This window comes from Chiloscyllium punctatum, chromosome 3, assembly GCF_047496795.1.
Source record: "Chiloscyllium punctatum isolate Juve2018m chromosome 3, sChiPun1.3, whole genome shotgun sequence".
Lineage (NCBI taxonomy): Eukaryota > Metazoa > Chordata > Chondrichthyes > Orectolobiformes > Hemiscylliidae > Chiloscyllium > Chiloscyllium punctatum.
The window spans coordinates 140,377,986-140,398,689 of NC_092741.1; positions in this window are offsets into that span (position 1 = coordinate 140,377,986).

Consider the following 20,704-nt stretch of genomic DNA (forward strand, 5'->3'; position numbering starts at 1 on the left):
CTGGTGGGATTCAAGGCCGAAGATCAGCCTGGGTTCTGGATTACTAGTCCAATGACATTACTCCACAATAACTGTGGTGCCTCCTCTCAACATTGTTACTGAATCCCATTTAATTGTGTACAAGCAGAGACATGAGGACAAATCATTGTGAAGGCTGGAGTGACACCAAGGCTCTGCAGTTGCTCAGCTGAGCAGCTTACCACATACTGTTACAGACGGCAGTGCTTTGTTGGAGAATGAGAGCAGTATTTACTGACTGTGGACTAGTGTGATTCTGATGTTTTAATTCTACTTAATTTAACTGCAGGACTGGAGGAGGAAAGAACAACAGAGAGAAAGGAAGTCCAATCACTAAATGGGATGGATCCCACCATCGTGGTATCAATGTCTCACTATATATTCACTGTGATTTGGTTCATAAACTTGAAGATTTTTCACAGAGCCTGTGCCAAGGTAAATTGTGGGAAATAAATTGTGTGTCTGGCCTGATCACGACAGAAACACACATGGAAACTGTCAACATCTCATGCTGACATTCAAGATCTCCCTCTGTACCACTTGTGTGGCAGAACTTGTTAATGGAAATCATTTTCTGCTTCTGGCAGTTCTCGCTGTCAAGCTAGAAAGTCTCCAAATTCGCCTGTGTATATGCTTTGAGTTTCAGTGACTCTCAGAGTGACTAATCAGGTTATCATAGGGTGTTTATCAGACATTTTTAGAACAGAATAGAATCAAATAGAATAGAAAAGAAATTTATTGTCATGTGCATTTTTACTTGAAAAATGCAGACATTTGTAAGTCTCCTCTGCATCATTTAGAGAAGTCACATATAAAGATAAAAAATATATAAAATGAAGTTCTTCACATTTCATTTAATGGCCCCTGAGCTCAAGGGAAGCTGATTTAGGAACGATGGAATACCATGAAGGGACAGCCAGGACAAGGCAACCATTCCTAGACAAGACTGCCAGCCAGGCTGCTGGAATACCTGGCACTGAAGACAAAGAGCTCTTCCATACCAGGAGACTGCCACACTGGGAGACCCCCACACCAGGAGACTGCCACACTGGGAGACCCCCACACCAGGAGACCCCCACACCCAGAAACCACCTCACCAGGAGACAACCACACTGGGAGACCACCACACCCAGAAACCACCACACCAAGAGACTGCCACATTGGGAGAACCCCCACACCCAGAGACCACCACACCAGGAGACTGCCACACTGGGAGACCCCCCACACCAGGAGACACCCACACCAGGAGACCTCCACACCCAGAGACCCCCACACCAAGAGACTCCCACACTGGGAGACCTCCACACTGAGAGACCCCCACACCAGGAGACCCCCACACCCAGAGACCCCCACACCCGGAGACCCCCACACCAGGGACCGCCACACCAGAAGACCCCCACACCCAGAGACCCCCACACCCAGAGACCCCCACACCAGGAGACTGCTACACCAGGAGACCCCCACACCCAGAGACCACTATACTGGGAGACCTCCACACTGGGAGACTCCTACACAGGGAGACTTCCACACTGGGAGACTCTCACACAGGGAAACCTCCACACTGGGAGACCCCCACACCAGAAAACCTCCACACTGGGAGACGCCCACACCAGGAAACCTCCACACTGGGAGACCCCCACACCAGGAGGCCTCCACACTGGGACACCCCCACACCGGGATATCTCCACACTGGGCAACAACCACTTTCTCCTTCAGGCACCCAGTCCTAGCTGCGGACATGGAGCCCTGGCCTAGCTTGCGAGTCTGGGCTGGGGGTGTTAGCCTGCAAGACCCTGGGCTAAGGTGGAGACATGATCGTCTTGTCCCGCCATCACTGCCACTGGAGATTTAAAAGAAAAGAAAGAGTAAGATCCAAAGTAAAAAGAAGAACAAAAAAAGAGAAAGAGAGCTGATGGGAGTGGACGATCCCTGGGCTCATCCCCCCTACTCCACCACCATCAAGAGACATCTGTGAATAGAAAACACCAGGCTCTCCCAGGGAATGTCAAAGTACTGCTCATGGCTTTAATGTGGACGGTTTATAAGGGGATCTTACTGACCTCATGTGGCAATTGTCTACGACATCTTGACCTACACTTTTATGCACTCCTCCTTCTAAAACACAAAACTAGGATAGGATGTGAGAAATCCCGTATTTTATTCTGACTCCAAGGTCGAAGTGAGGGTGGAATGGAAACCCACTGACAGTCTTCCTCCCATCTAAAGGATGTCTGAATAGAGTGTTCTTAAACATATGATGACATAAGGGGATGACATTAAATCACAGATGACAGCGTATTGTTGACGGGCCCTTCTGCCATCTAGAGTGCTGTCCTAATTCCTGGGCTGGATTTCATGGGCCCCTGCCAACTTCGTTTCAGTGGAGAGAACTTCCTGCCCACCCTTGGGCCCAACTCCCATAATACAGTAGGTGGGCAGGTGGTAGCCTGGCCACTCTCTTTAAGTAAATAATTAAATGCCAATTATGCTTGTTAACACGACCGGAATAATACATTGCCCATGTCTTAGTGCGGTTGACTCAGGGGTGAGGGTGAGCAGCTTGGAGTCTTTATGGGACAATTTTGAAAAGGTGGGCGGCAGTAATGGATTACTATCTAAGGGGGAGGTACCATTTGCCAATCAGGTAAACTCTCAAAGATACTATCACAGAACCCTTCCTACCCACCTGCAGCGTGAAAACCATACCCTCTCTAAGATGGTCAACCTCATCCTGCCTAACATCCATTACAAGCCTAACTTTGAGATCTCTTGATGGAATGGGTGGAGTTTCAGCAATATCCAGTTGAGTTGTTGGTGCAGAGTGGGATAAGTCTCACTCTCTGCCTCATTAGTCCACTCGCAGCACATTATAAGCTGCAGGGTGGGATTTTCTCAGTTCATCAGCTGCCCACTGGCTTTCCTTCTTGAGGTTTGTTATGAACCTGACCAAACTCCTTTCAAATATATCAAGGAGATAGCCTAGACCCGAACTTTTATCTAATTTAAAGGCAAGTGTAAGGTGCTGTGTTCCAGATGTAATTCGATTGCTTACAGTAAACAAAGCACACTTTATTCTTACTGCCCATTAAAGTGCAAACGAAAGAAAGAAGGATTGATATAGTTTTAACTCCATTGTAAAACTTAAAGAACAATAGATTATTTAACCAATAAACAGCAACTGTTCCAGTGTAATATCATCCTTTAAACACATACTTGGGAAAGGCAGATTCAGATTGTCTCACATGCAATTTTAGCAGCGATGAGAGAATGAAGCTCTTAGCTGTGGCAAAAAGAGAGAGAGAGATGTAGCAGTTTCCATAACCAGCTTCCAAACCTCAACAACTGCTGAAGGTCCCTGGTCCTGTGGAAGCCTGACTCTACCCAGACTGCTTCTATTATTCCAACTTTAAAAAAACCCCAAGGCTTCACAAGTTGTTTACTTTACTGGCTTGGAACAGACCACTCAAAACCTCTGTCTCAACATCTGTCTCCAACCTCTCTTCATAAAAAACACCAGGACAAAATGTACCTCTTATCGTCACAAACTGAACCATCGGTCAATCCCTCCCTTTCAATTCTTCCTGTCATTTTAATTTAAAATACAAAATAACAATGGACTCCACATTGGGTGAAATACACGAAAAAGTCTCAAAGTAACATAACTTCTGATAAGGCAGCATAGCCCCACACAATCGCAGAAATTTATACTTCGTTAAATACCTCACGTGCAAACATTTCAATTTTGCAAACTTAGTTTTCTCCTCTACAATAACATATCTGATGAAGTGTTGTGAATGGCTGCAGCTAGAATTATGACAAGCAGATATCTCACTGACCTCTCAATGTAACGATTTCCAACCATCTGTCATAATTGAGGCCATTGTGATTCAGTTTCTATGGAAAAGCAACTGGTGTGCAAAAAGTAAGACAGAGTACTTACGAAAAAGTTCTGAATATCAAACAAGTTAAAAAAAACTTAAATCAATTAGCTTTGAGTAATGATGTTATGCCTGTCTGTCTTTATCTGAGGCTGTTGTACAGTCGTATGTGTTCTTTAATACAGCTTTCTTGCAGTTACTTGACAGCCTTGTAGATTGGTAACATGGGAAAATGCTGCTTTCGGGCAGCATCAGGAATGGCCTTAACCATAAGACCATAAGACGTAGGAGTGGAGGTAAGGCCATTCAGCCCATTGAGTCCACTCCGCCATTCAATCATGGCTGATTGGCATTTCATCGCCACTTACCCACAGTCTCCCCTTATCCCTTAATTCCTTGCAAGATTAAGAATTTACCAATCTCTGCCTTGAAGATATTTAATATCCGAGTCTCCACTGTGCTCCGTGGCAATGAGGCCCACCACTCTCTGGCTGAAGAAATGTCTCCTTATTTCCATTCTAAATTGACCCTCTAATTCTAAGTCTGTGTCCACGGGTCCTAGTATCCCCACCTGCCGGAAACAAATTCCCAATGTCTACCCTTTCTAAGCCATGCATTATCTTGTAAGTTTCTATTAGATCTCCCCTCAACCGTCTAAACTCTAATGAATACAATCCCAGGATCCTCAGCTGTTCACTGTATGTTAGGCCGACCATACCACATCCGTGTGAATCTCCGCCAGACACGCTCCAGTGCCAGTACGTCCTTCTGAGGTGTGGGGCCCAAAACTGGTCACAGTACTCCAAATGGGGCCTAACCAGAACTTTATAAAGTCTCAGTAGCACATTGCTGCTTTTACATTCCAGCCCACTTGAGATCAATAACAACTGCCCCCTCCACTCCTCGGATTTTAAATACCACCATTTGCTGTATACATTTGTGCAGAAAGGATGATCATTTTGGTAAGGCACAGGGAGGCAACTAAGTTTTGTCAGCACTTTCAGAAGAGGAAAAGTTGGAATATTAGAAATACAGAACTAATAAAGTAGAAATCATCTCAATCCTGCCTGAGTGAGCAATAAAGAATAAAGTTCTGGGAATCTGCAGAAAGACTTGCATTGGAAGGAAGATAACTCATCCACCTAAAAGGTCAGATTGTAGTCCATTTTCACAAAGCTGATCTAACTTTTCAGTGACCCATTCATGAAGTATCTGACTCAAACTGTATAGTTGTAGGAACTATCGTCTTCAAGGCTAGTGAATTTCTGGCTGTGGCGATGCTCCTGATATAAAGTGGTTCAGAGAAACATTGCAGCAAAAAGCCATCCCAGGTGAGGAATGCACCATCATGTACTGAGGCTTATGGACTGCCTTTGTTGTACATCAGGACAATTTAAAAAGCTTCTTAAACTCGGTTTCTCACTCCAAAGATGCTGTCACACCTGCTGAGTATTTTCAGCACTTTCTGTATTTTTATTTTAGGAAGGCACAGCTGTCAGTTACAATATGTGCCCCATATACGACAACATCTCAGGACTTATGCCCGGTATAAAATAAAGAGAATTGCTTTGACATAGCTTTGTAGAGCATGAATATGGTATAACATTTCAGTCTTCTTTCTCAGGAACTAATTGATAATATTTGTTTAAAGGAGCTCACCCTATTTCAGAACAGAGATTCTGTTCTGCTCCCACACTGACAAGACAGCAGAAAGGCCAGTTCAAAGTCTGTCAAGTGCTAGCTGCCTGTTAATAATCCTTGCCAACACTGAGTTGCTGATTCACTTGGAGGATTGCATCTCTTTTTCTGTGATAAATCATTACACAGGATGTTTCTGTTCACTGAAGCTCAAGGTCTAATGTTCTCACTCCTGGCTATTGCTGGCTGCCACTTGCAAAAGCAGACAGTTCCCCGGTTGGCCGAATATATCTCATCTTCTTGACATGTTATCCAGGTCTGGCTCCTCTCAGAGTGAGCTCTGCATGTTTGCAGGAAAGTATTGAAGAGGAATTGGCAAATATATTCCACTTAAAGCAAGTTGGCACCACTGTACTGTGCAACTTCAATCACTAAAACCTTTGTATTTGATATACATACATCGGAATCAGCTTTCATAGGTTGCTACAAGTGACTCATGGAACTGCTCAAACTTAGCTCAAAAAGTATCATTTCAAACTGCAGTATAATATGAGCCATAAACAATGTTTATTATACATAACCTGTGACTCCACAGGCCTTGCTGGGACATAACACAGACATTATACAATTTCTGACCACACTTTCATAATTTCCCAGCTGCAACAGAAATATTTGGCCTACAAGAATAAGATTTTTCACAGTGTGAGGTCTGAGCTGATGAAGCAGACATTGTGGTAATAACTGATGAGTGCATTTTACCATTGAAGACTAGAATTGAGTAGCGGTCTTTCACTCTGTAAGGTCTTTCACTACTGTGTGGAAATAGAACATAGAACATTACAGCGCAGTTCAGGCCCTTCAGTCCTCAATGTTGCGCCGACCTGTGGAACCAATCTGAGGACGATCTATCCTACACTATTCCATTTTCATCCATATGTTTATTCAATGACCATTTAAATGCCCTTAAAGTTGGCAAGTCTACTACTGTTGCAGGCAGGCTATTCCACACTCCTACTACTCTCTGAGTAAAGAAACTGCCTCTGACATCTGTCCTATATCTATCACCCCTCAATTTAAAGCTATGTCCCCTCGTGCTAGCCATCACCATCTGAGGAAAAAGGTTGTCCACCCGATCTAACCCTTTGGTTATTTTACGTGTCTCAATTAAGTCACCTCTTAACCTTCTCCATTTCAACAAAAACATCCTCAAGTCCCTCAGCCTTTCCTCATAAGACATCCCCTCCATAGCAGGGGACATCCTAGTAAATCTCCTCTGAACCCTTTCCAAAGCTTCCACATCCTTGTATAATGCGGTGATCAGAACTGTACGCAATACTCCAAATGCGGCTACACTAGAGTTTTGTACAGATGAACCATGACCTCATGGCTCCAAAACTCAATTCCTCTACAAATAAAAGCTAACGCACCGTATTCCTTCTTCACAATCCTATCAACTTACCTGGCAACTTTCAGGGATCTATGTACATGGACACTGAGATCTCTCTGTTCATCCTCATCCACACTACCAAGAATCTTACCATTAGCCCAGTACTCTGCATTCTTGTTAATCCTTCCATAGTGAATCACCTCACACTTTTCCACATTAAACTCCATTTGCCACCTTTCAGCCCATCTCTGCAGCCTATATATGACCCTTTGAAACCTGTAACATTCCTCAGCACTGCCCACAACTCCACCAACCTTTGTGTTATCCACAAATTTATTAACCCATCCTTCTATGCCCTCTTAAAAGGTCATTTATAAAAGTGACAAACAGCAGTGGCCCCAAAACAGATCCTTGCAGTATACCACTAGTAACTGAACTCCAGGATGAACATTTCCCATCAACCACCACCCTCTGTCTTCTTTCAGCTAGTCAATTTTTGATCCAAACCGCAAAATCACCCACAATCCCATGCCTCTGTATTTTGTGCAATAGCTTACCATGGGGAATCTTATCAAACGCCTTCCTGAAATCCATATACACCATATCAATCACTTTACCCTCATCTTCTCATCTTCTCAAAGAACTCAGTAAGGTTTGTGAGGCACAACCTACCCTTCACAAAACCCTTTTGACTATCCTTAATCAGCTTATTCCTTTCTAGATGATTATAAATCCTATCTTTAATAACCTTTTCCAACACTTTACCCACAACCGAAGTAAGGCTCACTGGTCTATAATTATAGGGTTGTCTCTACTCCCCTTCTTGAACAAGGGAACAACACTTGCTATTTTCCAGTCTTCTGGTACTATTCCTGTAGAAAATGATGACATAAAGATCAAAGCCAAAGGCTCTGCAGTCTCCTCCCTGGCTTCTTAGAGAATCTGAGGATAAATCCCATCCAGCCCAGAGGATTTAACTATTTTCACACTTTCCAGAATTGCTAACACCTCCTTGTGAAACTCAATCCCATCTAGTTTAGTAGGCTGTATCTCAATATTCTCCTCGACGAAATACTGACAAAAATATTCATTTAGCACTTCCCCTATCTCCTCTGACTCCACGCACAACCTCCCAATACTATTCTTGATTGGCCCTAATCTTATTCTTGTAATTCGTTTATTTCTGATATACATATTGAAAGTTTTAGGGTTTTCCTTGATCCTATCCACCAATGACTTCTTGTTTTCCCTCCTGGCTCTTCTTTGCTCTCTCTTTTAGGTCTTTCCTGGCTAACTTGTAATTCTCAAATGTCCTGAGTCTTCACGTCTCATCCTAACATAAGCCTTATTCTTCCTCTTGACAAGAGCTTCAACTTCTTTAGTAAACCACGGCTCCCTCGCTCAACAACTTCCTCCTTGTCTGACAGGTACATACTTCTCAAGGATATGCAATTGCTGTTCCTTGAACAAGTTCCACATTTCAATTGTGCCCATCCCCTGCAATTTCCTTCCCCAACCTATGCATCCTAAATCTTGCCTAATTGCATCATAATTGCCTTTCCCCCAGCAATAAATCCTGCCCTGCGGTATATACCTATTCCTTGCTATTGCTAAAGTACATAACGAATTGTGATCACTGTCACCAAAGTGCTCACCTACCTCCAAATCTAACACCTGGCCTGGTTCATTACCCAGCACCAAATCCAGTGTGGCCTCGCACCTGGTTGCTTTGATGACATACTGTGTCAGGAAGCCGTCCTGCACACATTGGACAAAAACTTACCCATCTGAAGTACTTGAACTGTAGTATTTCCAGCCAATATTTGGAAAGTTAAAGTCCCCTATACCAACTACCCTGTCACTCTTCTTCCTATTGAGAATCATCTTTGCTTTCCTTTCCTTTACATCTCTAGAACTATTTAGAGGCCTATAGAAAACTCCCAACAGGGTGACCTTTCCTTTCCTGCTTCTAACCTCAGCAGACGAGCCCCCAAACATCCTTTCTGCTACTGTCCTTGATGAACAACACCACACCTCCCCCTCCTTTACCATCTCCTCTGTTCTTACTGAAATATCTAAATCCTAGAACCTGCAACAACCATGCCTGTACCTGCTCTACCCATGTCTCTGAAATGGCCACAATATTGAAGTCCCAGGCACCAACCCATGCTGCAAGTTCACCCACCTTATTCTGGATGCTCCTGGCATTGAAGTAAAGGCCCCACCTACCCCAGAAAGAGCTCCAATTATCAAGGAATCCAAAACCTTCCCTCCTGCACCATCTCTGTAGCCACATATTTAACTCTTCTCTCCCCCATTCCTCACCTCGTTAGCACGTGGCACGGGCAACAAACCAGAGATAACAACTCTATTTGTTCTAGCTCAAAGCTTCCACCCTATCTCCCTGAATTTCTGCCTTAAACCCTCATTTCTTTTCCTACCTATGTCATTGGTGTCCATGTGAACCATGACTTGGGGCTGCTTCCCCTCCCCCTCAAGGATCCTGAAAACATGATCAGAGACATCACAAACCCTGGCGCCTGGGAGGCAACACACCAACTGTGAGCTTCTCTCGTTCCCACAGGATCTCCTATCTGTCCCCCTAACAATGGAGTCCCCAATGACTAATGCTCAGCTCCTCTTCTCCATTCCCTTCTGAGCAGCAGGGACAGACTCTGTGCCAGAGACCTGTGCCCCATTGCTTACCCCTAGCAAGTCCACACTCAACAGTATCCAAAACGGTATACTTGTTGTTGAGAGGGATGGCCACAGGGGATCCCTGCACTGCCTGCCAGTTCCCTTTCCATCCCGTGCCGGTAACCCATCTACCTTCTTCTTGTACCTGAGGTGTGACTACCTCCTGTAACTCCTCTCAATAACCCCCTCCACCTCCCAAATGATCCGAAGTTCATCCAGCTCCAGCTCCAGTTCCCTAGCATGGTTTGTGAAGAGGTGGAATTGGGTGCACTTCCTGCAGATGCAGTCACATTAATGGTGATCCTTACCTCCCACATTCTGCAGGAGGAACATTCAACTGCTCTAACCTCCATTCCCACTATTCTAAATTCCCAATGAGATTACTGAAAACTAAAACAAAACTAGTCACCTACCAATCCGGCACACAGAGCCTTTTTTTTGGTTAGAGGTGGAGGATGGCTGGGAGACACTACCTAGGTAGTATTTAGGGTAATGCAACCACCCAAATATATAACCTCATACCCAGCAGTCCCGTGTCCGCTCCTGCTCTGCATGCATTCCGTCTATACATGAGTCAGGCTTTACCTTCCTGTCAGGCCCTTGGTCCTCACTTTGCTTGTCCCACACCAACTGCCACCATAAAAACGAAGACCGCTGAACACACGAGGTAAGTTTTTAGACTTTAATTTTACCTTCCAGTCAGGCCCCTGGTTCTCACTGTCACTCCTCAATAAAAGAACTGGTTTATCTTCTGGAAAACGTTAATATTAAAAGGAATGTCAATTTGCTGAAATTTAATACTTAAATCCGTCCAAGCATGAATGCCCATATTTTGACCTTTAAGCAATGTATATCTCACTGAGGAGATTGCACTCTTTCATATTGTATGCTTTCATATTGAGTGCCCTTTCATAAGCTGTGTGCTTTTATAAACTTCTGAGGAAACCAAGCATGCTTTTACAAGGCAGTTATAAACAGCATAGCAATAATTACAGGGAAAACTCTCCGCTGATTGAAGCCAAACTTGGCATATAGGAAGACGTAATTATTAGAGGTCAGTCATCTCAGTCCCAGGACATCCCTCCTCAGGTTGTTATCTGAACTCCAACCATCTTCAGTTGTTTCATCATTGAAGTTCCCTCCATTGTAAGGTCAGAAGTGGAGGTGTTCACTGAAAATTGCACAACATTGAGCACCATTTGCGATTCCTCAGATACTGGAGTAGTCTATGTTAAAATGTAGCAAGACCTGGATGATATTCACTCTTTGGCTGACACGTGGCAAATAATATTTGTGTACACAAGAGCCAGGCAATGACTATCTCCAGCAATAGAGAATTGAACCACCATCCCTTGAAATTCAACAACACCACAGGGATTCGATAGTGATATCTTCGAGGAGAAAGTGAGGACTGCAGATGCTGGAGATCAGAGCTGAAAATGTGTTGCTGGAAAAGCGCAGCAGGTCAGGCAGCATACAAGAAACAGGAGAATCGACGTTTCAGGCATAAGCCCTTCTTCAGGAATGAGGAAAGTGTGTCCAGCAGGCTAATAAGCCCTTCTTCAGGAATGAGGAAAGTGTGTCCAGCAGGCTAAGATAAAAGGTAGGGAGGAGGGACTTGGGGGAGGGGCGTTGGGAATGTGATAGGTGGAAGGAGGTTAAGGTGAGGGTGATAGGCCGGAGTGGGGTGGGGGCGGAGAGGTCAGGAAGAAGATTGCAGGTTAGGAAGGCGGTGCTGAGTTCGAGAGATTTGACTGAGACAAGGTGGGGGGAGGAGAAATGAAGAAACTGGAGAAATCTGAGTTCATCCCTTGTGGTTGGAGGATTCCTAGGCGGAAGATGAGGCGCTCCTCCTCCAATTGTCGTGTTGCTATGGTCTGGCGATGGACGAGTCCAAGGACCTGCATGTCCTTGGTGGAGTGGGAGGGGGAGTTGAAGTGTTGAGCCACGGGGTGGTTGGGTTGGTTGGTCCGGGTGTCCCAGAGGTGTTCTCTGAAACATTCCGCAAGTAGGAGTAGCCATGGGCACCCGCATGGGCCCCAGCTATGCCTGCCTCTTCGTAGGATATGTGGAACAGTCCATCTTGCGCAGCTACACTGGCACCACCCCCCACCTTTTCCTCCGCTACATCGATGACTGTATCGGCGCTGCCTCGTGCTCCCACGAGGAGGTTGAACAGTTCATCCACTTTACCAACACCTTCCACCCCAACCTCAAATTCACCTGGACCGTCTCAGACTCCTCCCTCCCCTTCTTAGACCTTTCCATTTCTATCTTTGGCGACCGAATCAACACGGACATTAACTATAAACCGACCGACTCCCACAGCTCCCTAGACTACACCTCCTCCCACCCTGCCCCCTGTAAAAACGCCATCCCATATTCCCAATTCCTTCGTCTTTGCCACATCTGCTCCCAGGAGGACCAGTTCCAAAACCGTACAACCCAGATGGCCTTCTTCTTCAAAGACCGCAATTTCACCCCAGACATGGTCGACGATGCCCTCCACCACATCTCCTCCACTTCCCGCTCCTCCGCACTTGAGCCCCGCCCCTCCAACCGCCACCAGGACAGAACTCCACTGGTCCTCACCTACCACCCCACCAACCTCCATATACAGCGTATTATGCGCCGTCATTTCCGCCACCTCCAAACGGACTCCACTACCAGGGATATATTTCCCTCCCCTCCCCTATCAGCGTTCCGAAAAGACCACTCCCTCTGTGACTCCCTCGTCAGGTCCACACCCCTCACCAACCCAACCTCCACTCCCGGCACCTTCCCCTGCAACCACAAGAAATGCAAAACTTGTGTCCATACCTCCCCCCTTACTTCCCTCCAAGGCCCCAAGGGATACTTCCATATCCACCACAAATTCTCCTGCACCTCCACACACATCATTTATTGCATCCACTGCACCTGATGTGGCCTCCTCTATATTGGGGAAACAGGCCACCTACTTACGGAATGTTTCACAGAACACCTCTGGGACACCCGGACCAACCAACCCAACCACCCCATGGCTCAATACTTCAACTCCCCCTCCCACTCCACCAAGGACATGCAGGTCCCTGGACTCGTCCATCGCCAGACCATAGCAACATGACGATTGGAGGAAGAGCGCCTCATCTTCCGCCTAGGAACCCTCCAACCACAAGGGATGAACTAAATTTTCTCCAGTTTCCTCATTTCCCCTCCCCCCACCTTGTCTCAGTCAAATCCTTTGAACTCAGTACCGCCTTCCTAACCTGCAATCTTCTTCCTGACCTCTCCGTCCCCACCCCCACTCCGGTCTATCTCCCTCACCTTGACCTCCTTCCACCTAACGCATTTCCAATGCCCCTCTCCCAAGTCCCTCCTCTCTACCTTTTATCTTTGCCTGCTGGACACACTTTCCTCATTCCTGAAGACGGGCTTATGCCCGAAACGTCGATTCTCCTGTTCCTTAGATGCTGTCTGACCTGCTGCGCTTTTCCAGCAACACATTTTCAGCTATGATAGTGATATGGTAAAGCTACTGTACTAGTAACCAAAACTGCAACCTGGGAACATAGTTTGGATGCCACTATGGTACCATTGTGAAATTTGAATTTGGTAAAAAATCTGGAATAACAACCAGTTGATTCTCACAGAACCCTTCTGGAATCCATTCCACCCTGTTACTGTATTTTCCTGATAGCCTACCTCAATTCATCTGGCATCCTATTTACCTACCTGGTACCTTACCTTCCTAGTACCCTAACCTCACGCGTAGCTCATGTACTTACCTTTTCACAGGAGCTATCAAAGTGACAGGTTGCTATGTTAGACCTTTGAATCACAGAATACGGCAACTGACTGCTGTGAAACGATTATCCTTCCCCCAGTTGTCCTGGACTAGAATGGCCTTTCCAATGGCAAGTACATAATGATGTCTCCACATATCTGAAGGGGTGCGGATCAGAATCTCCTGTGAGAAATGTGGAGATCTTTCTTACCGTAAAAAAAAGGAAGTGCAGATTGTCAGTCTGTCTGTGATTATGATTTGGAGATGCCGATGTTGGACTGGGATGTACAAAGTTTCACTTGAGAATGCAACTTTTAAAAAGGTTTTGCAATTTACATTTGAAAGAACTGAAACCAACATGGTCATTCGACAGATGAGAGACTCAACAATCCAGGTCTTTTTCCATATATAATTTCAGTTACATCACACTGTAAACTTTGCTATAAATCTGTCTTATGATCTTATACTCCACAACCACCTGATGAAGGAGCAGTGCTCTGAAAGCTAGTGCTTCCAATTAAACCCATTGGACTATAACCTGGTGTTGTGTGATTTTTAACTTTGTCTGTGATTGCTACTGGTGAAAAAATTCATCCCTGTATCTGTGAAAGCAGGGCTATGGTTAGGAAATTTGGTGACATTATTAAAACTGGAAAGGTGGGAAATCATTTATTAAAACAATAACCAGTAAAGAATGGGAATCCTCCCTTAACACCGTGAGAAAGTTGGAAATTCTTTGTCAAAGCCATGAAAAGTGGGATGTATCCTGTAAAATTACAATACAAAATTGGGAATTTCAAATTGGTATAAAACCTGCATTAAAGCCACAAAAAGGCAGGAGTCTGCTATTTTAGTTGAAAAACATGGGAAAACCTTCCAGAGTGGCACAAAGTATGACAGAACAAGTAGCACCACAAAATAAATTTTTTTTAAGGAATCAAAATATCTGAGCATATTTGGAAGCTGTAGCATCAGAAACAGTATTGCCAGGAAGAACTGAGCCAAATAGATCAGAAAATTGGATGTCCTGGAGAAAACAATTACTCGATCTTTTAAACCAGATAGAAAGTCAGAAGCAGAACACGTAAATACAATTCTGTACACAACTAGTGCAGTGCAATGAAGTTTTTTTTTATTGTCAATAAGTAAAATAAGCAAAAAACATTGGAAAGATATTAAAAGCCCTTGACAATTACTTCTCAGAACAAATAAACGTCTAGAAAAAAAATTTAACAGGAAAATACAGCATCTAGGGGAATCCATTGATGACTTAATTAATGATCTTTACAGACTAGAGATGCAAATTCGGTCACCATAATTAAGAATTCATAAGCGACTGAATGGTGGAGGCATTACTGAAGAAACTCTGTCAGGTTTATTATAGTTCAAAGAAGGCATATATCTAGAAAAAAAAATTCTGATGGTGAATAAAGATCTGCAAACAACACAATTATTCCTAAACTGAAAAGCTCAAACTAGGCACAGGAAATTGTCAGAATCCGTTCAATTCTTAAGGTATAGAATCACAAAAGGCACACATATAAGCAATGCAGTGGGTAGGACAGACACTGGACATTCGAAATCCTTGCCAACACTGTGGGGTAAAGAAACCTCAAAGGCACAACTGATGCCCAGATTTTAAAACTGAATATTTATATTTCAAAATAATAAGTTGCTTTAAAAAAAAACAAAGTAGGACACAACCACAGAAAAGCAACAGACCAATGAACTAAAACACACAAAGAGTTGCAAGAGGTAAAACAATATCCAGTAGAAGATAAAGCCAATATTTTTCTAGGGGAATTAAGTAACCCAAATGTAGCAGCTTGGCAAGCTCATCTGTGTGTCAATGGGCAATATACTCAGAGCAAGGGTCATAATATTTTTAGACAATACACCTTGGTTAAAAGAACACTCTCCACAGCTAACAGCAGTGTAACTATACGGAAAGCTAGGACTGCAGTGGTTTGGTGGAAATGTTTCTCATTGCTATTGAAACTGAAAAAAATTTCAAAATCCCAAAACCAGCAAGGAAATATATGTAAAGAGAGAAAAAGTGTACCTCATGTGAGATAATTGCAGCCTAAAACAAAGAACTGCAAATGCTGGAAATCTGAAAAAAAATGTAGAAATTGCAGGAGAAACTCAACAGGTCTGGCAGCAACTAAGGAGAGAAAGCAGAGTTAGCATTTCAGGGGTAATGGTGAGCTAGGGAGAAAGAAAAGCTGATAGTAAGGGCCATTAGTGGGTGAAAGTGGGTATGCTGTACTGAAAGCAGCCCATGTAATGACATGGAATGCAGGAATGTGTGAAGGATATGGAAGATGATTTTTCAGGACTTAAATTTATAGAACTCACTATCCAGCCCTGAAGGCTGCAGCTTCCCCAAGTAGAAAGTGAGCTACTGTTCTTTCAGCTTGTACTGAAGCTCGCTGGATGACTGCAGCAGGCCTGTTGGTGAGGGAACACAATGGTTTGTTGAAGTGGCAGGCAACTGGAAGCTCAGGGTCAGAACCTGTGGACAAAACATAGGTGCTCCACAAAGCAATCACCCAGTCTGTGTTTCATCTCCCCAGTACAGAGGAGACCACATTGTGAGCAGCGAATACAGTAAACTAGATTGAGTGAAGTGCAGGTAAATTGCACAAGTGCCTCCCTTTGCACCCCACCCCCTCCTGTTTACTTCCTCCATCTTCACAATCCAAGGCTCCAAGCGTAACTTCCAGGTGAATCAGCAATTTCGTTCTGCAGATTATACCAGACCTGCTGGGTTTCTCCAGCAATTTCTGGGTGTTTTTGAGATTATTGAAACATGTGCAATTGCATTGAGTCAGATCACACCATGCATTCTCCTCTACATTGGGGAGACTGTGCGCCTCCTAGCAGAGCGCTTTAGGGAACATCTCCGGGACACCCGCACCAATCAACCACACCGCCCCGTGGCCCAACATTTCAACTCCCCCTCCCACTCTGCCAAGGACATGGAGGTCCTGGGCCTCCTTCACCGCCGCTCCCTCACCACCAGATGCCTGGAGGAAGAACGCCTCATCTTCCGCCTCGGAACACTTCAACCCCAGGGCATCAATGTGGACTTCAACAGCTTCCTCATTTCCCCTTCCCCCACCTCACCCTAGTTCTAAACTTCCAGCTCAGTACTGTCCCCATGACTTGTCCGGACTTGTCCGACCTGCCTATCTCCTTTTCCACCTATCCCCTCCACCCTCTCCTCCTTGACCTATCACCTTCACCCCCTCCCCCACTCACCCATTGTACTCTATGCTACTTTCTCCCCACCCCCAGCCTCCTCTAGCTTATCTCTACGCTTCAGGCTCACTGCCTTTATTCCTGATGAAGGGCTTTTGCCCGAAACGTCGATTTCGAAGCTACTTGGATGCTGCCTGAACTGCTGTGCTCTTCCAGCACCACTAATCCAGAATCTGGTTTCCAGCATCTGCAGTCATTGTTTTTACCTACCAATTTTGGCCTGACTTTTCTGACTTGGCCCATAGCCTTGCATGCCGTGGTATTTTAATTGATCATCTAAATGGTTTTAAATGCAGTGATAATTCCCAGCTCTGCCACCCTTTCGGGCTGTGAGTTCCAGATACCCACCACCCTCTGGGAGAAAGACAATCTTCCTTAAATCTTCCATAAACATTCTGCCCTTTACATGAAATCTGTGTCCCTGGTTATTGACCTCCCTACTCAAAGAAAAGGTTTCTTCCTATTTACCCTCTTTACACTCCTCGCAATCAGGTTCCCTTTCATTGAGGTATACATAATATTATTGGTTATACTGGAACTCAGTTTTGAGGTAAACCAGATGGGATGGACCAATACATGTCGCTTGGAAATGCTACTGATTTTTTGCCATTTCTCACTGCTTTGCCAACTCAGTTCAATTCCTGCCTGACTGTCCAGGCTGCTGCTGCCAGAATCCCCTTTACGAGGTGCTGGTTAAATTTAAGTAGTACAATAAAAAAATTATGATTCTAGGTTCAATCCCGCTGATGCATACAGCCAATAAGCAGTGCTGGATCCATACGGCAACCACTCCAAGGAGCGGCTGGCGTTCTGCCTGCCTTGTATTGAATGTGCACAGGTTAATCACGCATTGCCATCTCCCTGCCTGTTCTTGAGAACTGTCCAATTTAGACCCCTGTATTTGAAAATTAATGTAAGGGCTGTAGAGCATTTCCACAGCAAGCAAACAATTTAACAGGAATGTCATTTCTCTGGTTTATTGGCAAGGCATTGTGCTTTAGGGCTGTTCTCTCGATTACTATATTTGTCAATTTTTCATGGACAATATTCCACATAAAAAATGCAGAGGAAGGCATTTTATCGAATGCTATTTAATAAGATCCATCTGTATGTTACAGGAGGAGAAACAAACCTTTAGATCTCTACATTATTCATTTAAATCTAGTCTGGGTATGTTCACAACATTCTTGTTGCATTGAATTTTAAATATATATCCTACTCTCCCATTAATAGCAGCTTGCTCATTTAAAGGTGCTATAGTCAAGGCCACAGGAACCATTTAATGGCAGGAGGTATGCTTGTGTAAAACACTCCAGCTGCCATGCTCACCTTCACTGATCTGCTCTGTACCATCAGCATGAAACTTCCCAATAAAGTGCCCTGAACTTACTGGGCTCAGACACAATGCAGAATATTGCTCCCCTAAATAGCTAATTTTGAACTTCAGTAAAGTGCAATGAAGAGGGGTACTTTGGCTGAATCTTACATTTTTTTGGCCAAGTGCGAATTGCGACAAAGTTTTTAAGAGTGTTTTTGATTTGCCAGGCTGAGCAATGTTTTATGCCTTTTCTTACCAAACCCGTCTCAATCTATCCCCTGCCCCATTCATATCCCTCTCACCCAATTCTATCCGAATCTTACAACATACCGTACGCAGTGGATATCTGCCAAATACCAGTATCCCTTGTGCCCACTCCAAAGTTAAAAGGCCGCTGTGCACCCAGATGTCCACTGGCATTCTGAAACTGCACAGTGGTGGACGCACCGAGAAGATGCCGGAGAAGGTGATTCTCCAACAAGGACCTAGAGATCCTGGTGGGTGAGGAAGAGTGTCTTTTCTCCAGAGGAGCTGCAGAGGAGGCTTTGACACCAGACCCTAGCAGCAAGGTTCAAAGTCAGTGCTATCTCTATGTGAACGGCAGGTCCTGTTGACACCGTTTTTTCCCTCATCCTGTAGCAATGCTTTCAATGGCGAGGGAGCCTACAGGTCTGTGCCCTGTACAACATATGGGTCTATGCGTGCTGTTGTTTCCTTTTAAAGGGCCTCATATCATTGGTACTGCAGCACCCTCCCTTCAAAAATGAGACACTTGCCCTGCCCACTCCAGGTGCGGGCCCAGCCATTTTCTATCTTATGGCATACTATTCATTTCCGGGAAGGCAATGGTGAGATCACCTCAGTGTATGGTAAGACCCTGAATATCCAAAGCCCCTTCCTGATAGCTCTTCCTGTGAATTCAATAAGTTTTGTACTTCCCCATGACCCACACAACCCATCTACACCCATCTGCCTCAACCCCTGGCACAGAGGGTGACCATGCCAAGTGTGATTGTTCACCGCTCCTCCTCCGACACCCCGGTGTTCCTGAATATGGACAAATGCCCCTCCCACTTTACCTTGCTCCCAGCTCGGTTTTCCCACATTAACTTCCCACCCTATTCCAAACAAAGTTGCCTCTCCCACACTTTACCCAGCCTACAGCTGCGAACCCGCTGAATGGGTTCTTGAGTCTCCTTCCCATGACAACAGCAGCCCCATGTCTCACTCCCCCCAAACTTTCCTCCCAGTTTCTATGAGACCCCCAAATGGCCCAGCCCCTTGAGTGACCTAATGGGACAGCCCGGGACAAGTTGTGCCCAGACCCCTGACTGCTGCCTATACTATTAGTCCTATATCCCCCTCCAAACCTCAGACTTGCCACTGTGATACCACATGACTTACTGTGACCTTTCCCCTGACTGCAGAGATATGGATCCTCCCTCCCACCGATTGACAAAACCCCGGCCAGGTGCCCGACTGGCAGCTGATCCCCTGACATGGTCCTGGAGATTTCCCACGACGTACTCTGCCAAGACCCCCTGTCTGTCAGGTACCTCCATGGACTTTGGTGAGGACCAGTCCCCTCAGATTTTGAGACATGGCTGCTTGCTTGGTGCATGTGCAGTATGTTTGCCATATTAGGTACGGCACCATGTTGCAGCTGTGAGATTGACATAGCACACTGCTGTACAACAAGATGTCCCCCTTGCCTTGACTGAAGATGGCTGACATGCAAGGCAAGCTGCCTGGTCATGTGACTGTTAATTGGCAAGGCAGGACCAAGCATGGATGGTGAGAGCATGCAGGTGGGCAGTAAGTTAGCAAATGCTAAAAAAGCAACTCAGCAGCCCTGATTCAATCTGGGAGCCGGCTCTCTGTGCAAAGTATCCTGGCCTTTTGGTGCTATCGGAATATGTGCCCTGCGACGCAGCCCTCTGATTCCTGAATATTTTGCAAGTGGATCATAAAGGTGGCATGGCGATCCCAAGAGCTGCCATGTTTGTCTGTGAAGAAAGTGAGGACTGCAGATCCTGGACATCAGACTCAAGAGTGTGGTGCTGGAAAAGCACAGCAGGTCAGGCAGCACCTGAGGAGCAGGAGAATTGATGTTTCAGTCATAAGCCCTTCATCAGGAATGAGGCTCCTTGCAGAGAGAGGGGGAGAACTTCTTCAAGGTAGGCATCCTTGTCCGTGGCCGAGGGCTGCATGTGGCTGGTGCCCGTGGATTATGCCTTGAGATGTCATTTGGTGCTGAGCAACATAGATAGAACATAGAACATTACAGCGCAGTACAGGCCCTTCGGCCCTCGATGTTGCACCGCCCTGTCATACTAATCTGAAGCCCATCCCACCTTGATGAGCTCCTCACAGCCAATGGAGAACTGCTCAGATACCTGCTCAGACTCCTGTATCGAGGATTCACGACGTCCAGCTTGTTGCGCACTTTCAGTTAGATAGGAAACCAAATATTAATATTTATGAGGCAAGCTGCAAATTTATTAAGCTGTTTCACAAATTCCCTTATTTGGCCAAGGCCTGGTGAGAAACCCACTTCAGCAAAAGCATAAATGACGCAGTAAGACGTTCAACGTGCTGTGATAGGTCTTGCTGGGCTTGTCACCTGATTATATCACAGGCCATGTGATATCCCACTCCACTCATTAAGATTTTGTCTATTGAAACTAACAGTAAAGCTTTGAACAGTGAATTTTGAAAATTCCCAAGAGTTCTAAACA